Genomic DNA, 12,236 nt, shown 5'->3' with positions numbered 1-12,236 from the left:
GTTTATATTGCTTTTCACATTCTTTTGACAACACGACTTTAGCAAACGAGGCCTAAAATTTCAAGAGTCGATTGGAATTTCAAGTTGACAACGACAACAAGAAATAAAGTTTGTTGTTATTAATTTCGGTGGGATTAATTCGCAATCAGGGAAGTTTGAAAAATAGAAAGTAATGTTCCATTTATGTTGTTTACAGAATGTAGAAAGGAGTATCAGCATCAGCCACTTTTCAGGTAAGGCTTCAAATGAGAAGGATGAAAGAAACTTTTCCTTCCGTAGTTTAAAAGAACTCAAACTATCTTTGTCCACAATATTTTCCCACTCTTTTCCCAGGTCTATCTAGAGTTTAATACACAAAGTGGCGCCCAACAGAATTTAGCGATGCAAAGGCTGGAAACGTAGTCCCTAAGGTGATGATGTTATTATGATTCAGTGGTCGACATAATTAATCACTTCGAGGCAATTCTGTATAGATCAATTTTTGAAAGATATGCAAAAGGGTTCTTCAATAAGGGGGGAGGGTATATGTTGAAATGGAATAAAACAAGCTGATCCGAGTGCTCCAATTTTCAATGGCACAGATCCGGCTTTGTTATTAGCGATGGCCTGTGTTATGTTCAGCTTTAGGGCATTGGTCGATTGTGGTTTATTTGCATAGGACCTGCGACTGCAAGAAACCAGACAGAAAAACATAAAGCGAGGTCAAATCGCTTGACCTTGGTGGCCTATTAACATCAACCCTCCGAGAGATAAACCATACCCTCAAATCGTTCATGCAAAATACCAATGGAGACATTTGCTGTGCGTCGTTGAAAAATTCGCTAAGTTGAAAACAGTGAAAGGTCGAGTTCTTGTGCACGGCGATGAATAACCTGCCTCGGTTTCTGCTGTACACACGATTGTTGGTTGATTGTTTCCTAAACCGAACGTCTCAAATTAGGCCACCAAACGTTAAAAAGTCGGCTGTGGAGGGCCACCGCGTCTACGTGCGTCGCGGTTACGTCTAACGCAACGTTTGCGTTAACAAACACTTATTTTGATAATAAAGTTTTATCATTTGAACGTGCTGTTGTATCGTGTAACTTTCCATGATGACTTGGCATAAGCAACTAAATAATAAACAAAAGATTTGACAGATGTCACTGTTGAAGCACAAACAGTTCACCAACCTATTATTGATTTTTTTTAAACTCACTTTTTGAATTCACTTAAAATCTACACTGAAAAAACAAACGTGCATTAATATAAAAAACGGCGTTTATTAACTGCTTATTTATTGCCACAAACAAACTTTTTCTTGTCGGAGTGAACGGTTTATTAAAAAAAAATTCAGCGTTTGATAATCGTTTGTTAATACTATTAACAGCCGTTTATTAAATGAAAAATAAAGCACTTAATCACCGTTTATTAAAATTAATAACTCTATTAATTGCCGCAAACATTTTAGTTATCAAAAATAATTAATCGTTTATTGCCACAGTAAACAAAATGTTTGAAAGGGAACTGTTAAAGATTATATCTCAACCTTCATCTAATATCACAACCAATTCTTTAATTTACAAACAGTTTATTATTTTTTATAACCTTATTCATTGACAAATACAAATTTGGCAATTAAAAAATAATAAACTGTTTATTGTTGTAATGAACAACATTATTAATAGACGAATTGGAAAATTTTCAAGTAATTTATTATTTTGTATAACCTTATTCACTGACACAATAAACTTTGGTAATTGGAAAATAGTGAACCATTTATTGTTGCTATGAACAACATTATAAAGAGGCAAATTGTTAAATATTATATCCCAACCTCCAAAAATGAAATTGATTCCTTGAATCAATCAATTATCAAATCATAAAGATAACACTGCACTCAAACTCAGCGGAACTAAACTTCACGATGCCGAAAAACATTATTTGTATGAAATTGTATGAGGAATATCGCTAAACTTCATATCATTTCATACGAATTCTTGTGAATTGCAGTAACGCTGCAGTCAAAATAAGTAAATTGTTCAGTGATGAGTTTTATTTATATTTATAACTCGTTCTATAAGAGCAAAAGTCCTAGAGCATAATTGATGTCTTTTAATTTGTTTTTAATTCTACATAGGTAATAATTTTGGCTAAGTTCTTTTATATTTTATGTAAGCAGACCATTTTTTGATAAAGTCGATCTTAAGGTTAAAGTTTAATGAGAAACATTTGCATTTAATATTAAAAAAAAATTGGGTGGCGCAACAGTCCGTTGTGAACCAGGACCTGGTGACTTACAACTCGCAACTATTCCTGTGTGCGAGTACTGTTATCAGGAATGGAAGGGACCTACAATTTTAGGCCGAATCCGAACGGCTAATTTGAGAAAGCACTTTTTCATGACAAGAATTACTCTTGAAGGAAATGTCAATTCCTCGCAAGAGGCAGTACCCGCGAAAATTATTTTTTTTAAATTAAGGTGGCACAGGTAGAGATTGAACCCAAGACCCTTTGCATGACAGTCCAACGCACTAACCATCATGCCACGGGTACTACTCATTTAATATTATATGATAAGGAATCATAAGAGCTTAATAAAATCATAATATAGAGTTTTCTACTTGCAATTAAAGACATTAAAATACGAAACAAAAACACAAGCCTTCAATAAGTATTTTCATTCATAATTGTTATATTCGATCGTTGGCATCTTTTGGGCTTTCTTACTACTTTGTAAATAATAGTAATGTAAGCTGGGTGTAACTACCATGTCTGTTGTAGATGGCTGTGCTTTTAATTAACCATTGTTATATGTAATAAACAATTTATCAAAAATACTAAATCGTTTGTTAAAATTTAACGAAAAATTGTATTTTTTACCCAGATGCAGAGTTAACCACTTTTTCCTAAAAATCCTTATAGTCAATATTTAAAATGTAATTAATGGAAATCGTAATATGTCACACCTACAGTATACATGATTCCCAGAAATGTGAACTCATAGTGTGAGAACAAGAGCAAACATTTTTTGAGACTAATTTTATTTGTGAAATGTCCAACTATAATGCATTTCTCTTACTCACACCTTTATAAAAAAAAATTTGAATGTCACACATCTCATATCAACTTCAACTTCTACCTTTACCAACTCATATTAACCAGCCAAACCAAACTTATTTCAAGTTAAAACATATACACAAAGGGTCAAAGGAAACTTTGAGCCCATTTCAGCACTCTAAAGAAAATGTAATAAGATAGGTTAACCATTGTAAATATACAAATCTACGGTAGTATTTACAGAAACGTAAGAAGGATTTGTATCTTTATAATGCTTTATCTTCTATGACTGCGTGATCGAATAAGTGTCTGATTACACGATTCGTTTTTTGTTGTTTCATCTTTTGGCAAGCACGAACGTTCATGATTACTTGGTTCGCAAAAATATATAAATGTGTGTTTAAATTGTAAAAAAGAATACAAAACAAATTGTGTGGAATGTCGCGAAAATTTCGTTCAGATTTACAAACATTTGTTTTTTTGCAGTATTTGCTGTGTTATTGTGTACAAGCGTGAATTCTTATTAATACTGGTATTTATTTATAATACTGGTATTTATTTTATATTTCAATCAAGTTATAATAATATTAACAGTAATAATAAAAATAATAACAATAATTATAATAATAATAATAATAATAATAATAATAATAATAATAATAATAATAATAATAATAATAATAATAATAATAATAATAATAATAATAATAATAATAATAATAATAATAATAATAATAATAATAATATAATAATAATAATAATAATAATAATAATAATAATAATAATAATAATAATAATAATAATAATAATAATAATAATAATAATAATAATAATAATAATAATAATAATAATAATAATAATAATAATAATATAATAATAATAATAATAATAATAATAATAATAAATAATAATAATAATAATAATAATAATAATAATAATAATAATAATAATAATAATAATAATAATAATAATAATAATAATAATAATAATAATAATAATAATAATAATAATAATAATAATAATAATAATAATAATAATAATAATAATAATAATAATAATAATAATAATAATAATAATAATAATAATAATAATAATAATAATAATAATAATAATAATAATAATAATAATAATAATAATAATAATAATAATAATAATAATAATAATAATAATAATAATAATAATAATAATAATAATAATAATAATAATAATAATAATAATAATAATAATAATAATAATAATAATAATAATAATAATAATAATAATAATAATAATAATAATAATAATAATAATAATAATAATAATAATAATATAATAATAATAATAATAATAATAATAATAATAATAATAATAATAATAATAATAATAATAATAATAATAATAATAATAATAATAATAATAATAATAATAATAATAATAATAATAATAATAACAAGAGTGATAATAATATTTGTGTAGGTACAGTGTTGTTAAAAATAAGGTAAGCCAAAACCAATGTACAGTCATTTTAATTTTTATTAAAATACTCATATCTTAAATGTTCTAAGAATAACTATAGATTTTGATTTTGATTGACCAACTTCTTACATTTTGAAAGTATACTCGATCGCCATCTTTTTATATTTAGTTTTAATCTTACTAATGTGATGACCTATTTTTTTTTCAAATAAATGTTGATTTAAGTTTTCCTTTCTCCTATTTTTTTTTTTTGTTCGAGTGAACACGTGGTATAAGTCGGCAATATATTATAGAATAATTAAATACCATATTCATTGATTTTAACTAACCCAATTACTACTATGGTAATAAACAGTTTATTAATTTTCCTGGCGGTTGTTTACAAATTGAACGAAGCGTCTGATAAACATAACGGAGTATAAATAAGAAAACATCATGTTAATTAAAATCAATTAACCGTTTATTGCGTTTATAAAACCGTTTATATAAATAAACATCATGTTTATTAATTTTAATAAACCATTAATTAATTATTAAATTCCTAGCTAAAAAATATGAAAATTTCTTTGAAAATTGGCAGTATAAACGGAGCTTAACAATACTTTCAATGTAAGAAGTATTTTTTGCCGAACTGAACGAACAAATGAAGTGCCGCCGAATTTCAACGAGCAACAACCAATAGAATACAAATCATTTACAAAGAGAAGCCCACACGAAAAAGTGGTTTATAGTTAAAGTGAACATTAAAAAAAGTGAAGTGAAGATATTAAAAAAATATTAGTGCATCAGCTAACAATTAGATTAGTTAATCAGGTGAGTTATTTTTTTATTATTATTATTAGATATTATTATTAGTTATGTTATTAGTTATTATTATTTTAATTGTGAATCCCCTTTCTGCAACGCGCAACACCAACAAAATGGTTTCTCCATCTGTTGAATGCATACCGCCATGAGCGACTCAGCGGCGGCGCGCGGCGCGCGGCGCACGTCAGTTTAACTACACAAATTTTCTTTTAATTCCCATCTCATTTCTTGAATATTTTTTCAACTAAGTACCACAGTAATTTATCTATTTATATCCATAAAATTTCACATGTTTGTACGTTCGCGACGTTTTTTTCGTCGTCCATAGCTCAAGAAACAGAAGAGATATCGACTTCAAATTAATTTTAAAAAATACAGATAATAATGCAGAATGATGCAGAAAGGGTTCTCAAGAAAATTGCGTGAGTGATTTTTTACCATAGCAGTTTAAAAAAGGTGGTAACTCCTACATATCTCACGAACTTTTTGGGAAAAAATCCAATCAACTGTTTTTTTTATAAATCAAAAAAAGTGAAATAAAAATTTTGTCACCTCGAAAATTTTACGAATAAAAATGATTTCATCACCAAAACAATTTTGTGCAACAAAGAATAACGTTTTCAACATCTGATAAAAATCTAATTGACATTTTTAAAAAAAAAAAAACTTAAACAAAAATTAGCAAAAGTTGGTAAACATTTTTTTCGACGTAAATATCTGCTTTTGAACTAATTTTATCTTATAGTTAATATTGTTTTCAACATTCTATAACATTTTGACAAAAATCCAATTGACAATTTTTTTACAAAAATAAAAACTTAAACAAAAATTAACATAAGTTGGTAAAAAAATGTTTTTCGACGTAAATTTTTTTTCAATACTTTGAGATATTTACTTAAAACAACTTTAATCTTTTAAGAAATACTGTTTCCAACATGCTTTAAAATTTTGACAAAAATCGAATTGACAGTTTTTTTACAAAAAATAAAAACCTAAACAAAAATTATGAAAAGATGGTAAAAATTGTTTTTCGACCTAAATATCTTTTCAAAACTTTGAAGTATTGCCTTCAAACTAATTTTATCTCATAGTAAATATTGTTTTCAACATTCTATAACATTTTAATAAAAATCGAGTAGACAATTTTCTTACAAAAAATAAAAACCTAAACAAAAATTAATATAAGTTGTTAAAAATTTTAATGATAAAGCTGACTAAAAAATCTTTCACAAATTTACAGATTGTATTTATTAGAAACTGGCGACTGTTGATGGTTTATACATCCATACAAACATTACTGGGAAAACATTGAAGAAGAAAATTAACTTAAAATGTAAGTTATTCGTATTTTTTTAGCAACTAAAATTTTTGATTTCTGTCATGTTTAATGATGGAAGACAATAGACAATTTAAAACTTATTCAGTAGTTAAAAAAAAACAGCAAAGGTGTTTAAATCATTTTGAACAATAATATTTAAAAATTTGTTCGAAAAAGTATTTCAACTTACTTGAATTTGTTCTTCATTTCTTTTCTTACTTTTAGTTGAATCAACATTATTACCATGCGAAGTGTCTATAATTACATTGAAAAGTTTATAATTCGTTAAACTTAATTACCTAGTATTTACACATCTACAATATTCATATTGCATATTAAATTTATATAATTAAGTACTATCACTAAAATATTTTATGTTAAAATAAGAGCTAGCAGATAAAAATAGACTAATTTAGCGATAATGATTTGCTTTGTTTGTAAGGAAAAGATTGCCTCTGTAAAGATGTTTATAGACCACCTAAAAATGGTGCACGATCTGAGCACTTATATAACTTAACTGTATACAACTTAACTGTATAAGCTTTATGAGCCCCCCCCCCCCTTCTGGATCGTCCATTGGTCAAAAGTTAGAGAGTTTGTGCTGTGTTTTTGTAATAGGGCTATATTCGATTCACATTATGTTCTTGGTCCAATCTTTAGTCAAAAGTAGTACTTTTAGCAACCAAGTTTAAGGAAGTAAAATACAAATGTTATTTTCATGTACAAAAAATAAATCATTCAAAATATAATCCATTGCAATACGATTAGTTTTGAATTGAAGAGAATTCCTACGAAAAAGCAAACAAATTATCTCCCAGGGGGTCATGACCCCTACGACCACCCACCCCTGGATCCGCCATTGATAACAACGGTATAAAAGTAAATTGTTATCTGAGCAAGATATAAAATAAATAAATTTTATTAGATACCGTATACAGTATTAATGTACATATGTAGTTTAATTTGTGTTGAATTATTGATATAACAATACCTACTGCTTTTTTGAGAGCAATAGATATTTGTTAAATTTGTTTATCTTTTTAATCTTCATTACCCAATCGCTTGTTCCTCATTTCTGGGTTTTATCGAAACACAGTATTTCAAAAAATGTATGTCAAGACTAATGTTGCTTTAACAAATATTCGCAAAACAATTTTGTTAAATTATAATATAGAAACTCATTTCTTTATTAATCGATGATATGAAAAATGTTTTAAATAAAATTGTTTATATTTCTCAGATTGTCAAGATGCAGCTTTACTCTGGGCCCTACATGGGTATTTTGTGCCTTTCCAAAAAGTTGTGAGGAAAGACAACGAGGGAAAAAAAACGTTCACGAGATTTACCATCAAGGACTCCCAGAATTCGTTTGTTTGGGTCGGTGCTTGATTTACTTGATAATAAATGAACTTAACTGCAAAAAATAAAAATTGTAAAATTAAATTAACTAGATCTTTTTTATTAGTTCGAAATTCTTTATTTTCAGAATTTTTATAATTTTCAGCATAGATTTCGATAGTGAGGTCCAGGATGAAGTGACTCATTGGCGCTGTAAACAGGTTTGTAACTGGAAGTTGGAAACTTTTTTTTAAAAATATTAATATGAATGTTTTCTTTTATACGTTTTAGATCAATATTTGCTGGTCTTACACGACTGAAAAAGTTTCATCATTTTTGCCATTACTTTACTATGTTTTGTCAAAAAATACGCTTTTGACGATAAATGGTAAAAGTATGGCAAAAGTAATAAGCTTTTGCAGTCATGTAAATCCTCCTGAAAAAAGGATTTATTTTAATAATCCTGTTTGTGAATTTAACAAATGGGTTTAATAAACGCAATAAACAAATTTATTGAAATCAATAAATTTTGTTATTATTATTATAAACGTAAATAATAAACGGTTGTTTATATTTATAAACGCATTTATTAAAATTAATAAACTGTGTTCATTAAGGCTATAAACTGGTTTATTAATACTCTAAACGGAAATAATTAATGGTTGTTTCTATTTATAAACGCATTTATTAAAATTAATAAACTCTGTTCATTAAGGCTATAAACGGGTTTATTAATATTATAGATGGAAATATAAACGGTTATTTATTATTATTAATGGATTTATTAAAATCAATAAACTCAGTTTATTGTGGTTATAAACGAAAATTTTAAATTGTTTGTAAAATTTTAAGCCGGAAATGGAGAATAATAAACGATAATTCACTGACACAATTAATGTGTTTATTGGACAAATTCCATCACTATATTCATTGTCTCAACGAACTTTTTAATTATATTTACGTACCTTTTTGGTTCAGTGTATATTTAAATTAACTTTTGAATTAAAACTAAATTTATTTTCAATTTGATATTATGAATGCTTGAATTTAAATGTAAAACTTAAAGTCTAAACTTGAATTAAAACGTAAAACCTAAATTTGAATTAAACATTCTAAAATGTAAATAAAAAATCATTGCGATTATAGCTTAAAATGTCAAGGTCCTAAATTCGTACTAAAATTCTTAAACTTTCAAATTTGCCGCCATTAAATATCATCGGCCATCTTTTAATGTAACAGAAATGTACTACAAAGAAAAACAAGAAAGAGAAAGGAGAAAATAAAAGAATTATCTGGCATTCAAGCACGGAACACCGTACCATAAAGTTTAACTTTGTTTTTCTTGCGTGTTTTTTCTTGAATCCGCTCCTTTCTTGGTTTTTGGAATTTTTCAGTTTCAAAAAAAGTAAGAATAATTATCTGTGAAGATTTGCTAATCAGATCATTCGCGATTAAAATCTAAGCAGAGCGAGTAAAAAAAGCTTTGCTCGTACAGTCACCAAAACAAAATGGCTGCCGCAGAGCGTCTAAATCTAACCGCGCCATTAGAAAACCCCTGCACAAATCGCCCTTGAATGCAACTGTGCCGTTAATTTAAACCAAGTGAAATAAGACCAAACATTAAAAAATGTAACTTAATTCACTTTTGTAAGGTGAGTATAAATAGCAGCCTATGTATAGGGCATATTTCCCCTGCAATCCTTGATACGAGATGTGTGTATTGAGTTTCTTATGCATTAAAGTTTAAGATTTAAATTATATAAATTTTTTGTTCTATTTGGAACAGTGGAACCTTTACTTACTTAGATGCCTACAGTGGCGCACGGTTAGTTGGGTGATATCACTTTGCACTCCTTATGCGCCGTCCTATAAGCGTGCCTTTAAATACTTTCCGGTCTGAAGTATTGATGTCCATGACGTAACCCAACCATCTCAGTAGTTGGACTTTTACCCTTCTGGCTAAGTCTACGTCGCTGTACAGTCCGTAGAGCTCGTCGTTCCATCTTCTCTTCCACTCCCCTTCCATGCATATGGGATCGTAGATCACGAGACGAAATTTCCTCGAAATTTATGACTTAACGAAATGTGTAATGAACAAGTTCATTTAGAACCGAATCGCCACACCACTCCTTCTTAGAACGGAGTTTTTAGTCGAACTTTTCTTCCAGAACTTGTTGTAGATAAGGGTCGATTTGCGGGCACTGCTTCTTTTGGATTACACCCTCGTTGGCATCATCATCAATAAAACCGGTTTTAGGTCGATCAATTGAAATGTTTACCGTTCGGTTCCTTATTTTCAGCTTGAAATACTTTTCCCTACGGCTAAGGACTTTATACGGCTGCTGTAGATGTGTTCAGACAGCGTTATTTCTAACGAAATCGTGAGTAGCTGTTTCAATACTGGGTTGGCCAAATATTTTACCTTTGTCATGGCATGATGTGGGAGAAGGCTTAAGTTTGGACATCGTTCCGCGCATATCCTTCACTAAATCGGTCTGGTTTCTCCTGGTAAGCAAAGTATTGTTCCAAACATCATCTCTGCAGGAGTTGCCTTGATGTCATCCTTGAAGGTTTGCGTAAACCCAGGCAAATCAAAGGCAAAACACCACACCAGTCATCCGTCTCATATCACCGAATTGCTGTTTTTAACGTCCGATGCCATCTTTCAATTATGCCATTCGATTGGGGATGGTGTCTTGATGTTTCATACCTAATTAACGTGTAAGCTCTTTAAAAACGTTACTTTTAAACTGGCGTTCAAGATACGTGGTGATTTTTAGAGAAAAAGCATAACGCGCTATCCAGCCAGATATTAAAAATCTTGCTACCGTTTCAGTGGTAATGTCAGGTAAAGGAAAAGCCTCAGTCCATCTCGAAAATCGGTTGATAAATGTGAGAATGTAGCGGCAACCTTGCGATGTAGGCAGTGGTCCGACCAAGCGGACTTCAGGTTGTCAATATGAACCGGGTTCTTGTTGGTTATGTCGCTGAATTTTGCTCTTTTGGCAAGGAATGCAGGAATTTACTGCAATTGTCATTTCTTTCCTCATACCTGGCCACACATAACGTTCCGGGATCAGTTATAACGATCCCAGGATGCGATAGTCCATGTAAGTGGAATATAATTCGACTGCATAGTGTTTTTGAGACGACTGTTAGAATTCTTATAGAACTATGGTTGCAGTAGAGTGGTTTAGTACTCTACCTGCAATGACAAAAGGTTTGACAATAAGTGATGTTGAACAATATTTGTAATAATAATATTCGAGAAATTGTGGTCATTCGATTGATCTTCGGCTATGGTTGATGCTTCTATCACTGTGGACTTCATATTGAGTACTGTGTTTATTCGGTATAATGTGTAAGCGAACGTGCTCCTTTTGCCATCGATGTGCCTCAGGTCAATGCTGAACTGTAAAATAAAATCGAGCTGTCTAATTCGTCTAGGTGAAGCTGATTCTGTCAATCTGTTGATTGCAAACGTGAGGGATTTATGGTCGGTCCATATGCTGAAGTCTCTTCCCTCGAGAAAATGTCTGAAGTGGTTTATTCCCTCGTAAATTGAGAGCAAGTCGCGGTCATACACACTAAACTTGTATTGTCTGCCTGTGAGCTTCCTAGAAAAAAATCCGGTTGGTTGCAAACTTACATTGACGGCTTGATAGAGGACCGCACCGATGGCGACATCTGACGCATCGGTACTTAGTAAAAGGAGCTCATCTAAAACATGATGATTGAGGGGTTTGGCTTCTGCTAGGTTTTTTTTGCATCTGTCAAATATTATTAAACAGATTTTATTAAACTCCCTCTCTAGGTCAATCGTTGAAAAGACGTCGTTAACTTCCAAGATGTTACGAAAATCTTGGAAGAATGGAATAGGACATTTGCCTGGAATGGTGATATTGTTAAGGGCCCGATAGTTCTCACACCTTCTATGCATTATGGCCATAGATCACACAAAGAACTTTTTTTGTCGAAACGACCCAAGACTGTTTTATCCGCTTATGTCGTGTTTTGTTTCACTGTCAAACATTTTCACTTTGGTCTATAATTCAACAATGAATCGTCTTACAATCAAACAACGCTTGCAAATTATTGGATTTTATTATTAAAATGTGTGCTTTGTTAAGAAAGTTCATGGAGCGCTTCAGCGTGTTCAACGACGAAGCTCATTTTTGGCTCAATGGGTACGTAAATAAGCTGAATTGTCGATTTTGGATTGAGTAGCTACCAAGAGCAAGCTAGCAAGAGCTACAATTGCATCCAGAAAACGTCACATGAA

At 29.8% G+C, this 12,236-nt stretch overlaps 1 long non-coding RNA gene across 1 annotated transcript; it reads left to right on the top strand.

Moving 5' to 3' along the window:
• The first annotated feature begins 5,169 nt into the window (after positions 1-5,169).
• On the top strand, positions 5,170-8,063 carry LOC129953474 (uncharacterized). The gene is made up of 3 exons (XR_008782534.1): positions 5,170-5,304; positions 6,539-6,631; positions 7,857-8,063. It is a non-coding gene; the product is annotated as an uncharacterized LOC129953474 (long non-coding RNA).
• The last annotated feature ends 4,173 nt before the right edge of the window (positions 8,064-12,236 follow it).

Source organism: Eupeodes corollae, unplaced genomic scaffold (genome assembly GCF_945859685.1).
Source record: "Eupeodes corollae unplaced genomic scaffold, idEupCoro1.1 scaffold_649, whole genome shotgun sequence".
Taxonomy (NCBI): domain Eukaryota; kingdom Metazoa; phylum Arthropoda; class Insecta; order Diptera; family Syrphidae; genus Eupeodes; species Eupeodes corollae.
Note: the sequence above shows the minus strand (reverse complement) of the source record. Positions and strands in the feature narration are given on the sequence as shown.